The sequence below is a fragment of the Capricornis sumatraensis genome, chromosome 16, assembly GCF_032405125.1.
Source record: "Capricornis sumatraensis isolate serow.1 chromosome 16, serow.2, whole genome shotgun sequence".
Lineage (NCBI taxonomy): Eukaryota > Metazoa > Chordata > Mammalia > Artiodactyla > Bovidae > Capricornis > Capricornis sumatraensis.
In genome coordinates, this window is record NC_091084.1 from 61,501,156 (window position 1) to 61,527,369 (window position 26,214).

The 26,214-nt window shown below is 40.0% G+C and overlaps 1 pseudogene; it reads left to right on the top strand.

The window, feature by feature from the left end:
• Positions 1 to 10,172: 10,172 nt before the first annotated feature.
• Positions 10,173 to 25,712, top strand: LOC138092221 (follitropin subunit beta-like; annotated as a pseudogene).
• The last annotated feature ends 502 nt before the right edge of the window (positions 25,713 to 26,214 follow it).

The window sequence follows — 26,214 nt, forward strand, 5'->3', positions numbered from 1 at the left end:
TGTCTGGGTCTAGGTGAGTGATCACACCATCATGATTATCTGGGTCGTGAAGATCTTTTTTGTATAGTTCTTCTGTGTATTCTTGCCACCTCTTCTTAATATCCTCTGCCTCTGTTAGGTCCATACCATTTCTGTCCTTTATTGAGCCCATCTTTGCATGAAATGTTCCCTTGGTATGTCTAATTTTCTTGACGAGATCTCTAGTCTTTCACATTCTATTGTTTTCCTCTACTTCTTTTACTTTATTTCTTTTCACAGTTTGGGAAAGCTTTGGTCATCATATACCATACATCTCTCTACATCATGGGTTTTTGTAAAACTCTGTGCTCACATTTCCAGCTCTGTTTTTGATATGTAAATGGAAACTTTGAGAAGTTTGTAAATCTTTATTCTTTTATTAACTCCAATGAAGACTAGTGACTTGCCAGGGACTAAACAAGAACCTAATTTGTAGCTCAATCGTTCCTATATTTTAGGGCCTCTCTGCCCTAGCTTGGAAGCAAGGCTATTATTGATTCAATAGGTGGAGAGTCTCAGAATGTCATGACTGACTGGAAACGAAGATACACAAGGAAAATTTTCACTTCCAATGCAAGCAAGAAGCTCCTACTAAATTGATCTTCCTGGAGACAATAATATAAACTCTAAAAAAGAAACGAAAAAAAAAGAAGGATCTGGAAAGTGAATTCTATAGAGGAATGAAAAGCCTCAGTCTATCTGACTTAACAAGAAACAGCTTAGAGGAATACAAAGGCTAGAAACAAAAGATAAAGTGAAAATATTTAGAACAGCCAGAGAAAAAATATCAGGCTATATTCAGTGGAACAACAATTTAAATGACTCAAGTTCTCACTAAAAAAAAAAAAAAAAAAGGCCTGAAGACAGTGACATAACACCTTTGAAGTATTTTTTAAAACTCAAGACCTGTCAGCCAATCAGTTCAGTCACTCAGTCATGTCTGACTCTGCGACCCCATGGACTGTAGCACGCCAGGCCTTCTTGTCCATCTCCAACTCCCAGAGCTTGCTCAAACCCATGTCCATCGAGTTGGTGATGCCATCCAACCATCTCACCCTCTGTCATTCCCTTCTCTTCCTGCCTTTAATCTTTCCCAGCATCAGGGTCTTTTCCAAAGGGTCAGTTCTTCACATCAGATGGCCGAAGTATTGGAGTTTCAGCTTCAGCATCAGTCCTTCCAATGAATATTCAGGACTAATTTCCTTTCAAATAATTGATATTAGTAACTACTAGAATTTGCTGCCAACAGATAAGCACTATAAGAAATGCTAAAGGAAGTTCTTCAGGCTGAAAAGAAATAAGACTAGTTGGAATCTCAGATTTTTTCAATCCTTAAGAAGAGATGAGAAAATAGTAATCTTGGTAAATACTTTTTAAAAACTATTTTCCCTCAACTTATTTACCCAGAATTGTTTAAGGTAAACAATGAAACATTGCCTTGTGAGTTTGGTAACATATATAGCTGTAATAATACACAGGAAAACAAAAAGACAAATTTTTTTAAATAATATTTAAATCAGAATCAGTCATTATTCTTTTTAATAAGAAAATATTCTTCATTGAGACATAAGGTTATTTACAATTTTGTGTCATAATCATTTCAAAATTTCTACATAAATGTGTATATTGTATATATTTACACGTTTATACTTCTGTGTGGGCACACACTGGAATATAAGCATGATACACTGTTGTGGATGCTGTGTGTATTCGGTCGCTGCTGTGTCTGACTCTTTGCAACCCCATGGACTGTAGTCTGCCAGGCCCCTCTGTTCATGGAACTTCCCAGGCTAGAATACTGGAGGGGGTTGACATTTCCTACTCCAGGGGATTGTCCAGACCCTGGGATCTTACATTGGCAGGTGGTTCTTTACCACTACGCCACCTGGGAAGCCCTTACAATGGCCAATATTTAATATGTGCCAGGCATTTTGCTAAGTTTATATGAATTATTCTAAATAATTTTATTGAAAAATGATCCCATTTTAAGGAAAATAGTGCTTAGAAATGTCATATACCACACAGTTAATAAATGAAAAATTCAAAATTCAACTCCAGCCTAATTCTAGGACCTGAGTTTTCATATTCTGTGTTAAAGGACAGAGATAAAAGTTTGTTATCATTGACGTTACTAAGGCACTTTTATGGCTATTGCGGAGATCCTTACTGTTTCACTCTTATTAGTCAACAAGACTAGTTGTTGGAATTCTCAGTACATAGAATAAATACTGCTTTTATCAGGAAACTTTAGGTTCCAACACCCGGAAATGGCCATGAAGGAAATAAGATGACCCACCATCCACAATTTTGCTCTCTAAAAGGTCCAATACCAACACCTTTTGTATCAAGTGTCAGGAAACGCCTACTCCAGAATGTGAAGTAAGGCCTAGAAGAGAGCTCAGCAGGCTTCCTGAAGGATAATGATACCTTGTGTTCATGGGAGCCAATCCTGCTGGCCTTCTTGGTTTGCCCACCAATGTGTTTTCTCTTAGTCAAGCAACACTAATGGAGCACTCTGAATATATTTTATGTTGATGCCTCTTTAATTTTATGGGCTCCATAAAGTTCAAGGTGGTTTAGAGTGGATGCCTGTGGTTAAATCCAGACAGGCCCCGGGGGGCTGGGAATTTATTTTTTCCCCTGCCCTAGAGAAACAGTATAAGCAAGCGTAGGGACCCCTCTTCTAATTTTTTCATTACTCTCACCTTGTCATGGCAGGGAAGCCATCCTATCAAACGTATGGCAAAAGCCAGCCCAACCCAAGTTTTAACTCATGGCCTTTTAGAACCCAACACTTGTGATTTCCACTGGTCCATAGATCTTGTAAATTCTTACAGTAGAAGTGAATGACAAGGAGGTATTGCCCAAATAGAATTCTATAAAAGTCTGTTCGTCTTTTAAGTCATCTTTAAGTCTAATGGAGAAGGTCAAAAGTTGAGAAGTAAGACCCTGGGTAATTAGCAGAGTTGATCTCTATGGTTGCAATGGAGTTACTGGGAAGTCTAGAAATTCTTTCTAATCAGTCCAAAGAGTCAGACATAACTTAGCAACTGAGCAACAATTCGCATCCTAGCTTAACTACTGGGGCCTCCCTTTCAGCTTGCATACTTGCTTGAGAGTAATGAATGCCAAGGTGACGACTTCCTCTGCCAAATCAAATGGAGGCTTGTGAGCAAGATTCTTGGTCATTATCACAAGAATATACAGAATCTTTGACAGGTTATACCTGTGACTATCAAACTGTCATTCTAGGTCTATCTTCTAGCTAAATATGCAGGTAACAGAAAAGTTCTGGCTACCTCCTGAAACAGCATTTTCTAAAATACATTGAAACATATATATTATCATATGTGAAATGGATCACCAGTCCAGGTTCGATGCATGGGACAGGATGTTCACGGCTGGTGCACTGGGATGACCCAGAGGGATGGGATAGGGAGGGAGGTGGGAGGAAGGTTCAGGATGGGGAACACACGTACACCCGTGGTGGATTCATGCCAATGTATGGCAAAACCACTACAATATTGTAAAGTAATTAGCCTCCAATTAAAATGAATAAATTTATAAATAAAATAAAATGTATTCTATGGAATTCTAGGCCCAAAATACTCTGTAGGAAAAAAGAGGGACTGGGGACTCCATATTCATATATATTTAGGAAATATAGCAAGATATACTACACACACAACACTAATCAAAATATAAACACACAAACATACATATGCAAATATTTTTGAAACTTCTCAAAAAATTAGCCAATCAAAACGTCTAAAAAATTATAAGTATAAAATCTTGATGAACTTTAACTCATTGCTTTTTAGATTGATACAAGGAGTGCTTTCTTTGTGTAATACCCATTCACAAACCATCAGAAAACACTTTAGACATTGCTGATTGGAGCTAACAATATGATTGCCCCAAAAGGTCAAGTCCTATTTAACATAATAGTATACATATTTATTTATGTTAAAATACTTTTTAAATGGGTTTATGTTTCTGCATTCTCTCTATTGAATTTATCCAGCTTAAAGGTCCATCTAGTCAAGGCTATGGTTTTTCCAGTAGTCATGTATGGATGTGAGAGTTGGACTGTGAAGAAAGCTGAGTGCCGAAGAATTGATGCTTTTGAACTGTGGTGTTGGAGAAGACTCTTGAGAGTCCCTTGGACTGCAAGGAGATCCAACCAGTCCATTGTAAAGATCAGTCCTGGGTGTTCTTTGGAAGGAATGATGCTAAAGCGGAAACTCCAGTACTTTGGCCACCTCATGTGAAGAGTTGACTCATTGGAAAAGACTCTGATGCTGGGAGGGATTGGGGGCAGGAGGAGAAGGGGACGACAGAGGATGAGATGGCTGGGTGGCATCACCGACTTGATGGACGTGAGTTTGAGTGAACTCCAGGAGTTGATGATGGACAGGGAGGCCTGGTATGCTGCAATTCATGGGGTCGCAAAGAGTTGGACACGACTGGGCAACTGAGCTGAACTGAACTGAACTGAAGACAGTCTAGCATGGGACCCCAGCAAGGTCATCATCAAAGCAATTTATATAGCACTACACACATTACAGGGCTTCCCTGGTGGTTCAGCGGTAAAGAACCCACTTGCCAATGCAGCAGACATGGGTGCAATCCATGTCTAAACAGCAGAAATATTTTCACAAATATTTCTTCATTTAACCTTTGGGACAAACCTTTCAGGCAAATATCTCCTGTGCTTTGTTTGCTCATCTCAAATACTGGGAAAATAAATGACCTGCCTAAAGTCACTCAGCTGATGTGAGATTGCAATTTTATTGGCTCCTGATATATAGCTTCTGTAAAACTCTCATTTGACTCTGTAATTCCTGATGGCTCAGAATTGCTCATCCAAACTTTTGGAAGAGCTTGTGGTCATAAGCATTTTCTATGTTGATAATGAAAGTAATTAAAGGCACTGGTTCAGGTTTAGAAAAGAAAGAGGTCCATCAGAAATTTGTGAAGAGTATAAATTAGAAAGACAAGGCAACCTAATTCATTCTAGAACTCCTTGACTCATATGTAAAGAGCAAAGCTATCCATCAGTTCAAACATTTGTACATGGAAGTTACTGTGACAGGTTAGGAAGACAAGTTAGACATATTCCCCACCTCCAAATAACTGACTAAGAAAAGCAAACAACAGCTTTAAGACAAAGTACATGATCACTTTTCAAAGGAGAAGTTCAAATGAGAGAAAAAAATTGGCAGCCCAAGCCAGGAAACTGAGAACTGAGAAACAGTCACTGAATTTCAAACCTGGAGATGTCTGACCAGAGTACTTAGAAAAAGCAGATTGCTGCAGAAGTAGCTCACGAAGGGTTAATACATAAGTAGTTACACCTGGGAACATGCACCTCCAGTCTAAGTTTAGAATTATTGTCAGCAATTGCAGAGCTTTGGATAAACCTCATGAGCTACAACCTTGCAATGTGTTAAAAAAAAAAAAAAAAAAGGCTTTCATACCTTCCTTCTTTCAGCCTTGCAGAGAGCAGAAGTACTGTATTTTTCCACGTGCATAAATGAGTTTGCCTCTGCTGCTTTAGAGCAGGAACTAAAGGGTGCATAAAGGATGCTCTCAAAATGCTTCGGCTTCTCCCTAAGACACACGGGCTTCCTACAGCTGACCAGAAACAGCCCAGCTCTGTATGTGAATCAGGCCAGGCTGAAGGAAGTTGCCCAGCTCTTGAGCTGAAGATACCCTCTATCTGGCCTGACACCTGGAAGAGTGTCCAGTTCTGATGTACTGGAACCAGGAAGCTCCAAGGGCAGCCTTGAGGGACCCAAGGAAACCTTGCATCCAGTACTCTCCGCACTTTTCTGTCTTTGAACCTGACTCACTGCTGCCCTTATATGTCCTCACCAAGGGAAAAAGCAAAAAGCATTCAGGATGGGAACAATATTGAAATACACAATGGTATGAAAAATCAGGGTATTCCTTTCTTCTCTAGTATAAGTGGCATGAAGTAGAATGGTGAGGAATGAGGCAAAGAAGTCAACAAGGCTATGCTGGCTTCCATAGGACTCCGAAGAAATGCTTCTTAATCCTTGAAAAAATTCATGAAAGAGCTAAACAGAGGCTTACTTGTAACTATAGTAGACTTGCCAGAGAAGCCATATATTAAAAAGGCTCAGGTAGAAACATAGATTGCTCCATTAGAGCTTAAGAGAAAGGCAATCTCAGTGGTTCTCAGAACACAAGAATATGTGCACATTAGGCAAGAGTGTGAAGAGCTGAAAAACCTGAAGATGCCACTACCCTGGGATATGATCATGACTCTACAGGGTTAGGAAAGGAAACTGAGCCTCGAGTTTGCAACTTCTGGCTACAGGTTCAGCCAAGCAGCTGAAAGCCAGCCATTTCACACTCTTTCATCAATTCAGCAATTGAGTTCTACTATGTTCCAGGCCCTGTTTAAAGGCAGGAATAAAAAACAAAAAGCAATAAATAGAGCAATTTTCCTGCTTTGTGCAATACTCATTCTAGTGAAAAAAAAAGACAAAACAATATACATGTGTTAGTCTGTCTGAAACATGGTGTTGAGAAGGATTCTGAGCCTCAGAAGGGAAAAGAAAGCTGTGATTGATTAGTAGTATTGGCCAGTGGGCCCTGGCAGATGGAGAAGGATCTACTTAGCTAATGGATTCCTGGACATTGGTTCCATATAATGTCTGTGTGAGGCTGATACAGCCCTATCACTTAGTCCTTCCTGTTCCTATCACTTAGTCTTTCCTTACTAAAAAAACTTGGTGTAATTCAAATCCTGAAGATAGAAAAATTTGAATATCCCCTCCAGTCTTCTCCTAACTTCAAGTCAGAGCCCAACAGAAGCGTCTGACCTGGCTTCATCCATCCACTTTTTAGCTCTCTCTTCCCTGACAAAGGGAGAAAATACCTGTGGATACCAGGTGTTAATTGTTTCACTTTTCTCTACCTTCAAGGCTGTGTTGCAGAAATACTGATTCCAGCTCTACTGGCACGTTTCTTTGTCCCTTTTATCCCCTAATATATTTTTGCCTAGTCATTACCAAAATCACACAAATGGTAAATATTCTAAGACTAGAGTGTATTTCTAGGGCTTCCTTGGTGGCTTAGATGGTAAAGAATCTGCCTGAAATGCAAGAGACCTGGGTTCAATTTCTGGGTCAGGAAGATCCCTTGGAAAAAGGAATGGCTACCCACTCTAGTATTCTTGCCTGGAGAATTCCATGGACAGAAGAGCCTGGCAGGCCGCAGTCCATGGGGCCACAAAGAGTCAGACATGATTGAGTGACTAACACTTTCAGAGTGTGTTTCTAAACGCTGCCGCCACCATAGCACTTAGCAATATACCCAGTATAGAACTGAAGTCAAAGCAGGTACTCAGTATGGGTTGAATGAAAAAGAAAGGAAGAAGGCTACTACTTTATGAATTTTAAGCTTAAGGGGCATTTTGTTATGAAAGAAAGGAAAGCACAATGATTCTGGAATATTTGCCATATCCACAGCCAATTTCATTTGCCATACTGACAAACATTCCCCTCTTCACTTTTAATGACATTTCATCCAGATTTATGATAGCAACAACCATTTTAGTATGGAGATCTCATCAGAAGTAAAAGCCAAAAAAATAAATGTTTTCCAAGTGATAAAATATCAGAGAAATTTGATATATCATCAATGGAGAGCTCAGCTAAAGCTGAAGCTTGGTGTCAACCTGATTTTCTTTCTTTCATTAGGAAAAATGCAATATTCTGGTTTAACACCCATAATCTAGCTTAAGGATTCTGAGCATTCCCTTATCCTCTCTGGATTCCAGCTCACTCATCTGTAAATGCTTGGGGTAGAGGGAGGGATGGGTTTAACATTTCTTCCAGGTTTAAAGTCCATGATCCATCATCTAAATTGATATTTTAAGTATTGAATCTGCAAAATGAAATTATTTTGATTAATATTTAATACAGAAAGTGTTCTGTGATGAAGGACCTGCTTGGATTTTAAACATTTGGAGGAAGCATTTGGCTATTTTGGAGCATGTACTTTAATCAGCCTATCTACCTACACTTTTAGAAAACACTTTATAATTGGGGAACTGGGGAGACTTGCTTTGATCACAACCCCAAATGCCACTCAGTATACTCTCTGCCAGTGCAGAGTGGCTTTTTACAATTTTGCTGTCTCCTGATTCCAAATGCAATTTCAAAACCAGCAAAGGCAGAGCTGCCACTGCAGTTGGAGATATTCTTTATCAAATGATTCAACCTTAAATGTCCTCTCCTGGTTCTTCATTTGCTTGTGTTATTATCTCTACTCTTTGCCTCTGTCTCCTTCAACTGCTTGTAACCAAACCAGCCTGCATGACTGCCTCATTTCTATTCAAATATTTCTCCACATGAGATCCTTTCCTGAGCACTCAGGACTCATGACCTCTCCCTATGGTAAAAGGCTGCTTCCTTATTATGAAATAAAACTGGGATCCTACAGCTTTCTCTTTGGAAGGATAAGCCAATCTTATCACACTTTCTTTGTCCTAGAGCAGTTTCTTCTGCCTGAAACAACTGTTCTCCCAACTCTCAGCAAAGCTGAATTATTCTTATCCCTCACATTTCAACCCACATATTACTATCTTCACGAGGCCTTTGCTGATCCCCACCCCTCCAACAACTGCCACTCTTCCGTTATCTCCTTATATGCTTCCAACATAACTTCAGTAATTAATCATGCTTGAAATCACGTTTTCAGGCTCTATAACCTGCCCTGAAATATGACCCACATGAGGGGAGAGAAAGAAGGGAGAGAAGGAGACAGGGAATGAGTGGCTTGGTTCTGGCTTAGACTGTTACCTTCCTCTAGCATTCTCTATCTTTGATCACTGCCACTGCCACCACCATGATGCTGCTAGCAATAGAAGGCAGGATGGTACTGTGTGAAAAGACCAAGGTTTAAATTCAAGCTGTGCTATTTAATAACTCTAGGATTTGAGTAATTTATCTGGCCTGGCTAAACATGATTCGTTGTCTAGAATATACTTTGCAGGGTTACTGTGAGGACAAAATGAGATCATGTCTAAACAAGTACATGATGGTTGCTCAATAAATATTAATTACTTTCCATCTCCACTTTCCCCCAGCCCCCACCCCAGTGTGCTACTGTTCCTTTAACACTTTGGTTCAAGTGTGGACAAAAACATCTTCTCTTGGTTCTCCTTAGCACATCTGAGACAGACTGGCACTTTACTAATTGCCAAGGGAAAAACGAAAGGTAATTAAATACAGAGAGTAGCGGCAGTATAAGGTTGCCTGGCTCCCCAGAGCAGGGTTTAGTTTCTCTCATATTTACTTATTTTTCTGACTCAAGGCCCTATTAGGGCCTATCTGACTCAGGGCCCCTCCCTGAAAGGGGCCCTAAAGACAAAGAGAATCCTATGGAGCAAACTCATTTATCCATTCATCTTTTCATTCATTCATTCAATAAATGTTGGTTATGTCCTAGTTAGCAGGGAGTTGGTGCAAACCAGTTGGCTTCTATGGGACTTCCCAAATGGCTTGTAATGCAGGAGACATGGGTTTGATCCCTGGGTCAGGAAGATACCCAGGAGTAGGAAATGGCAACTTGCTCCAGTATTCTTGCCTGGAAAATCCCATGGACAGAGGAGCCTGGCAGGCTACAGTCCATGGGGTTGCAAAGAATTGGACACGACTAGGCCACATAGCATTATGGACAGACAGTGAAACTTTAGCTCAGAGAAAAAAAAAAAGAATAGCAGAAATTCATAGGAATACAAGAAAATGAAGATAAAGTTGTGGTCCTCAAGCTAGAAAAGTAGGGTTGTCAAATTTTTAAGAGGAAAAAATCAAGATACCCAGTCAAATCTGAAAAAATAGCTCTGCCCTATTCTTGTAGTTTTTCTAAAAAGACTTCAAATCAGGATGCCCTGACAAAGTCAACACAGGACACAAGTCAGAAAATAGACATGTCTTGTCACTACAGGATGCCTGGCAAACTTGCCCCAAGGGTAAGGGCCCATAATTAAAGGCCAAATTCTACCCATTAACGTGAGGTTTGAGAGGAGCTTGGATCAAGGGAGGATCCTTCAACCACTGGCAGACCTGCTGCATACAGAGGGACTGAGGTCAGGCTGCAAAGAGCACTGCAGAGGCATGAGCACAGTGAGGAAGGGGGGTACCAGGTTCCAGACTCGGAGCTGGCAGGGCCAGAACAAAACATCAGCAGGCTGGGGAAGAAGGAGGAACCTTCAGTACCCAGAAGGAGCTCAGGGAGCAGCTCAGTTACCCCCTGAAAATGAGTGCTACTCTACGTATTTAGCAGCTGAGAAGCAGGCCCCAGAGCAATTAGAAAAGGTGATCCTGGGTTCGCTCTGCCATGCCAGGCATTAACTCTGCAGTTGCTGGACATAGGGAGGTCTTGGAGAGAGTCTAAGGGGCCAGAGTGCCTGTGGGGGTGGAGGGTAATCAGGGTGCTAAGGGAAGAACTATTTACTCCTAGGGGAAAAAAGTGTTTCTGTATTTTAACAACTAACATAGCTGTTTCACAGCACCTCACAGAATGGAAGACCTGCCCCAGTCAGTTCTCAGGAGGGGCAGTGTATTCACGAGGCCTGGGAACAGGCTCTGGCTCTTATTCTGAGCCTTGCTAGTTGTAGCCTGGTCTTTCTGATGATTAAACATCTGTGGAGGGTGGCTGAGCTGACTTTGTGACAGTAATCTGGCATTTTCTGGAACTAGGGCAGAGGCTGGGATAGAGGCCAGACCAAGTATGCGTTATACCTGCATCACCTATCTCAAATCCATCTCCCCTTTTGGTGAGGATGACAGCAACATCTCCTGGACTAGAAGCTCCAGGAGGAAATACTGAGTTAAGTAAACACAACAATCATATCAGGTAAACAAGGGAAATAACATCAGCGTGGAAGAGTTTAAGCAGTTTGAAGGTTGTTTGTTTATTCATTGTGCATTCATTTTTGCCTACCATGTGACAGGCATTATGCTTTACCCAAGGATAATAATAAATAAATGTATTTTTAAAGTATTTTCTTTAAATATTAAAACGATAATATACTAAAATACTAATACTAAAATACAAAAAAGTATTTCATTTTTTAAAATGCACTTGATGTAAAATAGACATACTGATTTTTGAATCATACTCAAAATATTGACTATATATAGAATACATATATACCTATACTTATATATATGCTAAAAAATAAATTCTATTAAGAAAAAACAAACTTTATCTTGCAAGATTCCAAAGTGAGCCATACTCATTTTTCTTGGGAAGCACTTTGTACTGCCTGGCTTGGCAACAAAAAGAGGAGCCAGGATAACCATCAATCTGCAGCTATAATAATTATCATTTTTCCACTGTACAGGAAGAAGACAGACAAAATTAATTCCCTTTCGGTCCTGTGATTATTGCAATGCTTATTCTGACTTTGTCTCTGTGCTAAGGAGAACGCCATGACGTAGAATTTAAATGCATGAAAGCTTGCCACCTATTTTTCCTAATTTGTTCATCATTCTCTAGATTTGTGTGTGTGTGTGTGTGTGTGTGTGTGTGTGTGTGTGTGTTTGTACACATGCTTTGTTATGTCAGACTCTTTGCAACCCCATGGATTGTAGCTCGCCAGGCTCCTCTGTCCTTGGGATTTTCTAGGCAAGAATACTGGAGCAGGTTCCTACTCCAGGGGATCTTTGCAACCCAGGGATCAAACCTGTATCTCTTGCATCTACTGCACTGCTTTACCACCAGCACCACCTATATGTAGAATTTTCTGGGCATGGAGGGAGTTACCTAGGAGTATGGCTACCAAAACAAGCTACAACATATGTCTTTACCTCAAATTAGGGATAAAACATATATGAGCAAAAATTTCAACAGCCAAATAAATTAGTTTGAAAGAAATTATTTACTGATCAGGTATATGAAGATTTTTTATTTATGGCCTGTACATTTAGTTATATACTGTTCTTTGATAGTAATGATGTTTATTTCCTTAACAGATTAAGTACTAGGAGGGAACCACATAACTCATTCAAATGAGGATAATCTGGACATAATCTGGGGAGCTATTAATAAATACACCAGCACAACAACAAAAGCTTGTTGTGCTTGTTGTTAAGTTGCACTTATTGAATGCTTCCATTGTACACTTCTATGCTCTGCACTTGACATACATGTGTTCATTTAATATTCAAAAGCTTTCTGTGAAGGACATTATTAGACCCATTTTACAGATGAGTGGGCTGAGATTTGGGCAAAGCTAAGTACTTTGCCCAAAGTACACTGCTGTTCAGTTGAAGAATCAGGACCTGAACCCAGGTCCATCTGACTCTAAAAACCCTCACCTTAAAGAAAAAAACAAACTAAACAAAAAACCAAGCCAAACAAACAAAAAAGCACCACCTGCTAGCAAAGGAGAAAAACTCAAACCAACAATAACGGTGCAGGATGAGAAAAGCTCTGATAGCAGAATATGCAAGGTACATAGTATTCCAAAGGTGAGCCCCTGGTTCAGACTGGGAATATTAATAACAGCTTCTCAGTAGATCCCAAAGGTGGCATATGAGCTGAGCCTTAATCCCAAATGACTCTCAGATCATTCCAAAATAACTAAGTCAGCCACTACATACACTGACTTAAATATACCAGAGGCAAAGCATTCAAGAAATGAATACACCATTGGAGAACTTTCAACAAATTGCCAACAAGACAGGGTAACAGGAAAAACATAAGTCTCAGTGAGCTACTCAAAAGTGTTAATGGGGCAACTGGTGAGCATCCCAATTATAAATTATCATACATCCTGTCATGGTGATCAATGCTACAGAAAATAATTCTGCTGAAATACTATCTGTCTTGTCAAACAGACAAGTTGTATCTGCCATTGGGTGGCTGTGTGCTGCCCCACTCCTAAAGGAAAAGAAGTGGATGCTAATTCCTAGAATGGTAAGAACGGCATAAGCTACTGAGAGAAAAATAGCAAGTGAAGGGCTCACCTTAAAATGCTGCTTTGGGGTTAAGACTGTTTTCCAATTCACCAGCAGTGGACAGCTTTAAAACCAGAGTTGGTGGTGGAAGGGATTGTTGTTGTTGTTCAGTCACTAAGTCGTGTCCAACTCTTTTTCAGCCTCATGAGCTGTAGCCCACCAGGCTCCTCTGTCCATGTGATTTTCCTGGCAAGAATACTGGAGGGGGTTGCCATTTCTTTCTCTGGAGTATCTTCCTGATTCGAGGATCAAACCTGAGTCTCCTGCATTGCCGGAGGATTCTTCAGCACTGAGCCAGGGAAGCCAGTGGAAAGGGTTGGTTGCTGTCAATAACTCCCAAGTACCGGGATGGCAGGACAGAGCAGAAGGAACACTGGCCCAGGTCTCCACACCTGCACCTCTCATCCCAGCTCTCCTATTGCATAGCAGTGTGATTTTGAACAAGCTCCTTAACCTCTCTGGCTCTGTTCCTCCCCTGAATAAGAATTCAGTACAAGAACTTCATCATCTGACATCCTTTCTGTCTGTAAACCAAGAGCGACTCACCAGGCCAAATTCAGGATTAGTATTAGATGACCATTCACCTAAGAAATAAACTAGAAAAACCCTTGGTTCTGTGCCTAAACACAATCCACTGAGAGGTATCATACCATTCTAGGAAGTCAAGAAACACCTGGAGTAACAGGCAAATTTGGCCTTGGAATGCAGAATGAAGCAGGGCAAAGACTAATCGAGTTTTGCCAAGAAAATGCACTGGTCATAGCAAACACCCTCTCCCAACAACACAAGAGAAGACTCTGCACATGGACTTCACCAGATGGTCAACACCAAACTCAGACTGATTATATTCTTTGCAGCCAAAGATGGAGAAGCTCTATACAGTCGACAAAAACAAGACTGGGAGCTGACTGTGGCTCAGATCATGAACTCCTTATTGCCAAATTCAGACTTAAATGGAAGAAAGTAGGGAAAACCGCTAGACCATTCAGGTATGACCTAAATCAAATCCCTTATGATTATACAGTGGCAGTGAGAAATAGATTTAAGGGTCTAGATCTGATAGATAGAATACCTGATGAACTATGGATGGAGGTTCATGACATTGTACAGGAGACAGGGATCAAGACCATCCCCATGGAAAAGAAATACAAAAAAGCAAAATGGCTGTCTGAGGAGGCCTTACAAATAGCTGTGAAAAGAAGAGAGGCGAAAAGCAAAGGAGAAAAGGAAAGATATAAGCATGTGAATGCAGAGTTCCAAAGAATAGCAAGAAGAGATAAGAAAGCCTTCTTCAGCTATCAATGCAAAGAAATAGAGGAAAACAACAGAATGGAAAAGACTAGAGATCTCGTCAAGAAAATTAGAGATCCCAAGGGAACATTTCATGCAAAGATGGGCTCCATAAAGGACAGAAATGGTCTGGACCTAACAGAAGCAGAAGATATTAAGAAGAGGTGGCAAGAATACATGGAAGAACTGTACAAAAAAGATCTTCACGACCCAGATAATCATGATGATGTGATCACTAATCTAGCGCCAGACATCCTGGAATGTGAAGTCAAGTGGGCCTTAGAAAGCACCACTACAAACAAAGCTAGTGGAGGTGATGGAATTCCAGTTGAGCTGTTTCAAATCCTGAAAGATGATGCTGTAAAAGTGCTGCACTCAATATGCCAGCAAGTTTGGAAAACTCAGCAGTGGCCACAGGACTGGAAAAGGTCAGTTTTCATTCCAATTCCAAAGAAAGGCAATGCCAAAGAATGCTCAAACTATCGCATCGCTGAACTCATCTCACACGCTAGTAAAGTAATGCTCAAAATTCTCCAAGCCAGGCTTCAGCAATACATGAACTGTGAACTCCCTGATGTTCAAGCTGGTTTTAGAAAAGGCAGAAGAACCAGAGATCAAATTGCCAACATCCACTGGATCATGGAAAAAGCAAGAGAGTTCCAGAAAAACATCTATTTATGTTTTATTGACTATGCCAAAGCCTCTGACTGTGTGGATCACAATAAACTGTGGAAAATTCTGAAAGAGGTGGAAATACCAGACCACCTGACCTGCCTCTTGAGAAATCTGTATGCAGGTCAGGAAGCAACAGTTAGAACTGGACATGGAACAGACTGGTTCCAAATAGGAAAAGGAGTACGACAAGGCTGTATATTGTCACAGTGCTTATTTAACTTCTATGCAGAGTACATCATGAGAAACGCTGGACTGGAAGAAACACAAGCTGGAATCAAGATTTCTGGGAGAAATATCAATAACCTCAGATATGCAGACGACACCACCCTTATGGCAGAAAGTGAAGAGGAGCTAAAAAGCCTCTTGATGAAAGTGAAAGAGGAGAGTGAAAAAGTTGGCTTAAAGCTCAACATTCAGAAAACTAAGATCATGGCATCTGGTCCCATCACTTCATGGGAAATAGATGGGGAAACAGTAGAAACAGCGTTAGACTTTATTTTTTTGGGCTCCAAAATCACTGCAGATGGTGACTGCAGCCATGAAATTAAAAGACGCTTACTCCTTGGAAGAAAAGTTATGACCAACCTAGATAGTATATTCAAAAGCAGAGACATTACTTTGCCGACTAAGGTCCATCTAGTCAAGGCTATGGTTTTTCCTGTGGTCATGTATGGGTGTGAGTTGGACTGTGAAGAAGGCTGAGTGCCAAAGAATTGATGCTTTTGAAGTGTGGTGTTGGAGAAGACTCTTGGGAGTCCCTTGGACTGCAAGGAGATCCAACCAGTCCATTCTGAAGGAGATCAGCCCTGGGATTTCTTTGGAAGGAATGATGCTAAAGCTGAAGCTCCAGTACTTTGGCCACCTCATGTGAAGAGTTGACTCATTGGAAAAGACTCTGATGCTGGGAGGGATTGGGGGCTGGAGGAGAAGGGGACGACCCAGGATGAGATGGCTGGATGGCATCACAGACTCAATGGACGTGGGTCTGAGTGAACTCCGGGAGATGGTGATGGACAGGGAGGCCTGGCATGCTGCGATTCATGAGGTCACAAAGAGTCAGACACGACTGAGCAACTGAACTGAACTGAACTGAACTAACTTTCCACTTTTTACTCACAAGTTTGACCAAGGCAAAATGATATCCTCTCTGAATTTTGACCTGGTTCCATACCCTTTTCAATATTAAATGAGATTATGTGAATAACATGCTCACCACAGGCTCTGAACTTCTTAAATGGCTCCTCATAAAAATTACTTCTGCTTCCTCTAAGGGTTTTGGGTGTCTAATATTCAATTGCCTCGTGTTTTCTAAATAGAGATTTTCTAGTGCCTGTTTGATACATGAAAACTGTTTCTCATCAGACATAAAAAGACCAACTCTGTTGATGACTCTCAGAGGCTAGCCAACATTGTTTCCTACAAGACCCAAACAAATAGCTCTTTATCTGGAGACTCCATTCCCGAGTCCCCAGAATTTTGAGAAATAGAACCAGGAATATATCAGAAGGAACCCTACAGGTCCTCATTATTGACAAAGGCTAAGTTGAAATAAACTGCATGGTTGGAAAAGCAACTCTAGCTTACCAACTCCTCTCCAAACTTAGGTGGATACCCACTGAGGCAGGGGCTGGCTCCCCCTAGAAAGGAGGAGTTGCAGAGGAGGAATGTTCTCTGTGGGCAAGTGCATGTCTAAGAGAAGGGAGAGCAGAGCAAGGTCAAGCAAACCCAGCATCTACGTCCAAGTTTACAATGAGGTAAAACTCTCCATCATTCCAAGGAGGGGGCAATAAATATTTCAAGAGGCTCAGTTCAGTTCAGTCACTCAGTCATGTCCAACTTCTTGTGACCCCCATTGAAACTGCAACACACCAGGCTTCCCTGTCCTTCAGTGTCTCCCTGAGCTTGCTCAAACTCATGTCCATTAAGTCAGTGATGCCATCCAACCATCTCATCCTCTGTTGCCTCCTTCCCTGCCTGCCCTCAATCTTTTCTGGCATCAGGGTCTTTTCAAAAGGCTAGGACAGCTCTTAAGGAAAATCCCTCCATTTGAAAACTGGGAATGGGAAAAAGGCATTTTCCTCATTCATGAGAAACCATGCATCCAAAATATCATAGAAGAAATAATTGAAGAAACAAACTAAACACCAGTCTCAGTTACACTATGGAGAAAGGGTAGAAGTGGATTCAAGCAACTCAAGCCCTAACTTGACCACATGGAAGCATCCAAGATGATCAGATCTCCATATCAAACTCTCAAAAGTTCTGAATGTGTTACCTTCACTTCCAAAGAGAAGGGAGGCTCAGGTTAAAGTCCTGACCATTTTGAGGAGCAAGGCTGCAGCTAATTTGCTGTGGCCAGCAAAACTGAGGGAGCTGTATCAAGGGAAACGATGTCCTCTGGGATGATCACTCAGCTGAAAAATTACTTGACCAAACACAAGCAGGGTGGGAGCCCCACTGCCCAGAAGGGGGCCAGCTGCTAATTAGTGTCTCTCTGGAGAAGTGAATTCCAACAGTATTTCTGGGTTGTTAGGTGATTAGATTTCAGTTAAATCGATAAAGCCTCTAGGGTTAACTATCTAGAAGATATTGCTCCACAATTATAATGCACAGAAAAGTGTTTATTATCAGTGTTCTCTTGTTTTGGCTTAATTATTTAAGCACTTGAAATTCAGTGGTTATCTTCCCGCCTCGCCAGAAACAATCTGAAAGGAAATTGGCAAACATTTCAAAAAAACCAGATCTATTTCTAAAGGACAAATGAATCAAAAGAAAAATGGACCTATTTCTTACTTATATTCAGGAGGAGCACAATTATTCAATAAACCAATGGGCATTTAGCTCAGGACAGTAAAAGCCACAATGTACTGAGTGTTTACCATGTGTCAGGTTCAAGCTAAGTTCTTTGCCAACATTATCTTATTCAATCTTCATAATTTCCCTGAAGGATAAGCACTGTTTTCCCCATTTTGAGATGTGAAAATGCCAAGTCAGTAAAAGAAAGAGACAGGATTCAAATTTAGATAGGTTGGTATAATGGGTTGAATTGCGCCCCCTATCAAAACTCATATATTGAACTTCTAAGCCCTGTAACTCAGAATGTGACCTTATTTGGCGATAATGGAGATATAATTAGTGAAGTTAAGATGGGGTTATCCTGGAGTAGAATGGGTCCCTAATCCCACATGTCTGGTGGGCTTATAAAGGGAGAGGATTTGGACAGAGATATGCACATAGAAGTACTGCTGTGTGAAGATGAAGGCAGAGATCAGAGTGATAAACCAAGAAACTCCAAAGACTGCCAGCAAATCACCAGAAGCTAGGGAAGAAAAATGGAACAGATTCTTGCTCACAGCCCTCAGAAACAATCAAATATATTGATTTTGGACTTCTAGCCTCTAGAACTATGAAACAATAAATTTCTCTTGTGTAAGTCACCTTGTTTGTAGTACTTTGTTATGGCAGCTCTAGCAAACTAATATAGTTGGGTCCCCCAGATCTGTGCCTTTCTTCTGGGTCATGCTAGGTGGGCAGAGCTTCTTGCTGCTCTTGGACCAACCCATCTGGTTAGATACCCTGTACCAACCTTTACTGAATTTTGGACTGAGGTTGTGGAGATATCTCTGACAACAAGTCTAGTGTGGCTTCCTTCCCACCTTCCCCTGGCCTGACTATCTGCTTAGCTGTCTTCATGTTTCTGAGAAATCAGTATCACCTCACTGGCCACATGTTATTCATTCATTCACCAAAAACAATACTGAGCTCCTTCTTTGTTCCCATTAGTCTCTCATGGAGTTCACAGTCTAGCAGAGGAGCATGATGTCAATAAAATTATTACATTGAGAATTATGGCATCTATACTAAAAATGATTGTCTCAGAGCCCTATCCAACTTGAGACTGATGCTCTTCTCTGCTAAAAGCTTTACTCTGATTCTTTTCAAAAATAAGCAATGAGATAGATACTCCAGAACACCAAGAGAGAGAAGTCGAAGAAAACTTTATTGTTTTACTTATTCTGTATTCAAAGCAATGATAAGCAATACTTTGGCAATTTTCTGTAAATTTTCTCTAGTTTAATAAAAACCATAAGCCAAAAACTCAGTAGCAAAAACCGAAAGAAAACCACACCAAGGCATACCATGCATCTGTGCTCTGTCGCTTCAGTCATGTCTGAGTCTTTGCGACCCCGTGGACTGTAGCCCACCAGGCTCCTCTGTCCATGGGATTCTCCAGGCAAGAATACTGGAGTGGTTGCCTTGCCAATAAGTATAAATTCAGCAAAGCAGGTTGAAAATTAGTGATAAAGATAAAATATTTAAACTAGTCAAAGGGAAGCAAGACATATTACATAGAGGGGATAAATATATAAGACTGCAGAATCCTCATCTGAAACAAGGCAAATAAAGACTATGAAGTACTGAAATAAAACTACCAAAAACAGACTTGCTAACCAAGAATTCTAGGTAGGAATTCTGTAACTAGAAAGAAAATTCCTTCAAAAACTAAGCTGAAATAGGATATTTTTAGTAAATTTAAGATTGAGAGAATGTATTGCCAGGTAATGTGCATGACAAAGAATTCTAAAGAACGCTCACTAGACAGGAGAAAAATAATATGTGTTGAAAAAGATAATATGTTAGTAAATACAAAAGACTTTTCTCATTGTTTAAGTATCTTAAAAATATAATTGACTACTTAGAACAAAGATAACAACAACATAGTGAGGGATTAGAATAATGTTGAAGTAAAATAAACAACAACTGCACAAAGGATGAGGGTGGAGAAAAATGGAATGTTATAAGCACATACTCTCATTGTGTGTGAAGTGGAATATTATTACTTGAGGTAAAGGATGCATTTTAAACTTGAGAATGAACCAACAAATAAATAAGTCAAGCTGTTAAGCCAATAGTGGAAATGAAACAAATACTAAAAAATTACCAATTCAAAAGAATACAGAGTAAATGGAAAAATGAACAAAGAATAAATGAAACAAAGAACAATATGATGACCGTAAACCCATGACTATCAAAATTATGTTCAATTTAAAGATTCTGAGCACTCCAATTAAAAGACAAAGATTATTAGACTAGATTGTTTTTAAAAGCAAGACTCAACTATATGCTTTCCGGATGAAACGCACTTTAAATACAAAGACACAGGCTGGAAAAGATATATTTTGAAAACACTAATTATCCAGGTAGAGTGACCATAGTCAACATTCTTCTCTCAGTAATCAATAGAACAAGCAGACAGAAAGTTAGATAATATATAGAAGAGTCAAACAACACTAACAAGACCCTTACAACATCTCACCTCAAACCAGCAGAATATCTCAAAAGGTTTAAAAGGACAGAAAGTACACAAAGTGTTGTTTTCTAAACACAAGGGAATTAAATAATCAATAATGAAAAAATCATGAAAACCCCCCAGTTATGGAACTTAAAACAATATGCTTCCAAACAACCTATGGATCAATGAAGAAAGTAAAAGAGAAATTAGAAAATATATTTAACTGAATAATGACAAATCAACATGAATTAAGATTTGGGGATGAATCTAAAGCAATACTTACAGGGAAATTTGTCACTTTAAATGTGTTTATTTTGGGGGGTGCTGTACCGCTTGGCATGCAGGATCTTAGTTTCCTGACCAGGGGTGGAACTTGCATCCCCTGCACTAGGAGCACAGTCTTAGCTACTGGACAACAACTTAATGTTTATATTAAGGCAATCCCCTGTGACATTTTTTAAATTGATATATAGTTGCTCTACAATATTATATGTTTCAGATGTACAACACAGTGACTCACAAGTTATAAAGATTATACTCCACTTACTACAAAAGATTGACTATATTCCCTGTGATATGCAATATATCCTTGGAGCTTATTTTATATCTAATACTTTGTACCTGTTAATGCCCTACCTTATATTGCCCCTCCCTTCTTCCCTCTTCCCACAGTAGCTACTAATTTATTCTCTGCATCTGTGAGTCTGCTTCTTTTTTATCATTATATTCACTGGTTTGTTGTATTTTTTAGATCCCACATATAAGTGATATCATATAGTAATTGTCTTTCACTGTCTGACTTATTTCAGTAGCATAGTGCCCTCTAAGTCCATCTATGTTGCTGCAAATGGCAAAATTTCATTCTTTTTATGGCTGAGTAATATTCCATTGTGTGTTTGTGTGTATATGTGTGTGTATCTTTATCCATCTGTCTGTGGATGGACACTGAGGTTACTACCATATCTTAGCAATAGTAAACTGCCAACAATATGGGTGCATATATCTTTTCAAATTAGTGTTTTTCTGGGGTTTTTTTTTTTCAGATACATAACCCATGACATTTTAATCCTTATAATAACTAGAACTATATGAGAATTTCTGACATTTTACTCCAAAGAGTGCCTGTTGAATCTGAATGAGATGGTAGAGTTTGGGAAGCAGGTTGATTTCAGTTCAATTTGAATGGGTTAAAGTCCATGAATGTGAAAATACTTTGGGATTTCTAATTGCTTGCTTCCCAGTCCAGGATGAAGTCACCCAGTTCTCCTTCCTTTTCTGTTGCTGGAGAGCAATCTGCTGTAGCAGCTGCGAGATGATCAACATTAACATCACTGTGGAGAAAAAGGAATGTAGCCGCATAAGCATCAACACCACGTGGTGTGTGGGCTACTGCTACACCTGAGTAGGCACTTTGCTTTGCTGAAGTGAGGGTGCTGAGGGTCTGGATAAGGCCAGTTTCATTGATTACTACTCTGTCAATATTTTGTCTCTTCTAAATTATAGCCATGAGTCCCTTAGCCAACACTGTCTGTGTTGTAATTGAGGTAAATTACCATGATATCGTTTAGATGTTTGGGTTTGGATTTAATTCGGATAAAACAGATTCAGGACAGCTCAGATTGATGTAAATGACTGCTTCAGTAATGTGCCAACTCTACATTTTAAAAGAGCATTTTTCTGCTAGCTTTACCTATTGAGGGATAAACATGGACATGAGTACATATCTATAATTAAACATGGAATATTGTCAATAGTCTTTAAAATAACAATTGCAATAATAAAAGGCATACCTCTGCAACAGGGATAGTAATAACATTCATTTTACAGCCAAATAAAAAATGCAAGCAGCCAATTATAAAATTCATTTTATTGGCCCATTTTTAATAGAATACCAACAAGCAGCCTGAGAGCAATCAGTCCCTGGAGACAAGCCAAAATGAGTCAGCAAACCTACACCCTTCTTTATGCTGTTAAGAAAATCAAAGAATAAAGGTATTAAGCCATTTGTCTACATTCTCACAGCTTCTTCAAAATAAACCACCTGAAGGGGACAATGTTTCTTTGCTGCTTTTCTACACAGCTGGCTATTTAGAAGTTCAATATACTGAAATTGAAAGTGCTGCATCTTAATGAAAATACTTTATTTATTTAATATGAAATGAACTGAGCAAAAAACTCAACTTACCAATAGGAACTGTTGGTTCCTATTCCTCTTCTAAATATACCTAGAAAAGATTAAATATACACAGAAAAAAGCTGGAAATATTTTTCTAAGGCCTGATGGCCAGCTGGGGAAATGAACTATCCAGCAACCCCCCTTCTCCCTCAAAGCCAATTATTTTCTTAGTGGGCCTATAGAGGAGTGAAATACATTTGACTTAATTTCAATGTTCTGATACTGAAACTGTATCATATACCTTTTGGATTAAGAATCCTACACAGGTACAGAATTTAAGGCAATGGCAAGGAAGAACCTAAAAGGCAACAGAATATCAGAATCCAATATGTGATTTCCCAAAAATTTTAGACAAAATAAAAATAATTGAGCTTATTACATCACCCTTATGGCAGAAAGTGAAGAGGAACTAAAAAGCCTCTTGATGAAAGTGAAAGAGGAGAGTGAAAAAGTTGGCTTAAAGCTCATCATTCAGAAAACTAAGATCATGGCATCTGGTCCCATCACTTCATGGCAAATAGATGGGGAAACGGTGGAAACAGTGAGATACTTTATTTTGGGGGGCTCCAAAATCACTGCAGATGGTGATTGCAGCCATGAAATTAAAAGATGCTTACTCCTTGGAAAGAAAGTTATGACCAACCTAGATAGCATATTGAAAAGCAGAGACATTACTTTGCCAACAAAGGTCCATCTAGTCAAGGCTATGGTTTTTCCAGTGGTCATGTAAAGATATGAGAGTTGGACTGTGAAGAAAGCTGAGTGCCAGAGAATTGATGGTTTTGAACTGTGGTGTTGGAGAAGACTCTTGGGAGTCCCTTGGACTGCAAGGAGATCCAACCAGTCCATTCTAAAGGAGATCAGTCTTGGGTGTTCTTTGGAAGGACTGATGCTAAAGCTGAAACTCCAATATTTTGGCCACCTCATGCGAAGAATTGACTCATTGGGAAAGACTCTGATGCTTGGAGGGATTGGGGGCAGGAGGAGAAGGGGATGACAGAGGATGAGATGGCTGGATGGCATCACTGACTCGATGAACATGAGTTTGGGTGAACTCTGGGAGTTGGTGATGGACAGGGAGGCCTGGCATGCTGCAATTCATGGGGTCGCAAAGAGTTGGACATGGCTGAGCGAATGAACTGAACTGAACTGAACTGAACTATTGGTTCTTATTCCTCTTCTAAATATACCTAGAAAAGATTAAATATACATAGAAAAAAGTTGGAAATATTTTTCTAAGCAATTAAACCCAAATGCTATGTGCTTACCTGTCATTAATACAGCTTAAGATTACTAAGTACAAAAATAATAATAAAACACCCATCTTCAAAGTACAAAGGTCATATCTTCTGTATTACTTTATCTTTGCATGTTTTTATGCTATACAAATTCAAAGTTTTTATAGAGTTTTAGAAATATTAAATATATGGGTACTCTCATGGTAGAGAGAAAAGAGATAACTACACTTTCTGTAACATTCCCAGGACACTTCAGAACAACGGTATAATATGAGTTCCTTTCTTGCTCCCTCAAGTCGTTTTCTTGCCTGTTTTTAACTGCTCTGCTCATCCCAGAGACTTCAATTATGAGAAGATGAACCCATGTTCTTCTACACCATCATCTTGATTTCCAGAACCCAAGGGAAAGGAGCAGTGACCCCACAAGAGACTGAGCTTCCAGATATACAAGCTGGATTTAGAAATGGAGAGGAACCAGAGATCAAATTGCCAACATCCATTGGATCACAGAAAAAGCAAGGGAACTCCAGGAAAATATCTACTTCTGCTTCATTGTCTATGCTAAAGCCTTTGACTGTGTGGATCAAAACAAACAGCGGAAAATTCTTAAGATATGGGAATACTAGACCACCTTACCTCATTCCTGGGAAACCTGTATGCAGGTCAAGAAGTAACAGTTAAAACAAGACATAGAACAACAGACTGGTTCTAAGTTGGGAAAGGAATATGTCAAGATTGTATATTGTCACCCTGCTTATTTACCTTCTATTCAACGTACATCACGTTAAATGACAATGAATCACAAGCTGGAATCAAGGTTTCCAAGAAAAATATCATCAACCTCAGATATGCACATGACACCACCATAATGGCAGAAAGTGAAGAGGAACTAAAGAGCCTCTTGATGAATGTGAAAGAGGAGAGTGACAACCTGGCTTAAAACTCAACATTCAAAAAACTAAGATCAAGGCATCCACTTCTATCATTTCATGGTAAATAGATGGGGAAAAAGTAGAAACAGTCGCAGATTTTATTTTCTTGGGCTCCAAAATCACTGCAGATGGTAACTGCAGCCATGAAATTAAAAGGTGCTTGCTTCTTGGAAGAAAAGCCATGACAATCCTAGACAGTGTGTTAAAAAAGCAAAGACATCATCACTTTGCTGATAAAGGTCTATACAGTCAAAGCTATGGTTTTTCCAGTAATCATGTATGGATGTGAGAGTTGGACCATAAAGGAAGCTGAGTGCTAAAGAATTGATGCTTTGGAATTGTGGTGTTGGAGAAGACTCTTGAGAGTCCCTTGGACTGCAAGGAGATCCAACCAGTCCATCCTAGAGGAAATCAACCCTGAATATTCACTGGAAGGACTAATGCTAAAACTGAAGCTCCAATACTTTGGCTACCTGATGTGAAGAGTCAACTCAATAGAAAAGACTTTGATAATGGGAAAGATTGAAGGCAGGAGGAGAAGGGGATGGCAGAGGATGAGATGGTTAGATGGCATCACCGACTCGATGGTCATGGGTTTGGGCAAACTCCAGGAAATGGTGAAGGACAGGGAAGACTGGCATGCTGCAGTCCATGGGGTTGCAAAGAGTCAGACACAACTGAGAGACTGAACAGAAACAACATGAGTTACTTTATGAGGTCAAGTTTTCGGTGCTTCAGGATCCTAGAAACTGGTCTTCTGAAAGGAAATATTAAAGCAAGCAGTATTAAATCCCTGTCCCTTATTTACTAAGCCAAACAGAAACTTGCAGAATAATGTAACCTAATTCCTAAACCACTCAGGACTTGGTGTACAGGGACCCAGCAAGGCCCAACATTCAGAAAACATGTACCTTCAAGGAGCTCGTGTACGAGATGGTGAAAGTGCCTGGCTGTGCTCACCATGCAGACTCGCTGTACACGTACCCAGTAGCCACTGAATGTCACTGCAGCAAGTGACTGTGACAGCACTGTCTGCACCATGGACTGGGGCCCAGCTACTGCTCCTTCAGTGAAATCAAAGAATAAAGAGCAGCAGATGCTTTGAGCTGCCTACCCTTATCCTAAAGGACCAAAATATCCAAGATGTATATGTGCCTAGGCTCCAAACCACCATGGAAGACCCTATGATCTCTGCTCACCTGAGAGGAGGAGCTCCAGGAATGGAGAGGGCTGGGGCCTGTCACCACTCAACCTAGGTCTGGACTCTGTTGGTTTCATTTAACTTGAATTCAGGATCTATAAGCTGTTTTCCATTTTTAATAGACTTAGAGGTCTTCAAGATCAACCTTGTCATTTTATATATAAGAAAATCTAGACTTTGGAGAAGGAGGTCTCAAGATGATGGAGTAGGAAAACTAAATGGAACGTAATCTCCTGTAAGATACACAGCCAGCAAGAAGAGAGCCAGTACTGCTTTAGCGTCATGGTACAGGTACCTAACTCTGTCTAATTGTTTCATTATTAAGGGGACAGTCAGAAAGGTTACTGAGCTAAGACTGTCCACTTTATTGCTCATCCAGGGAAGTAC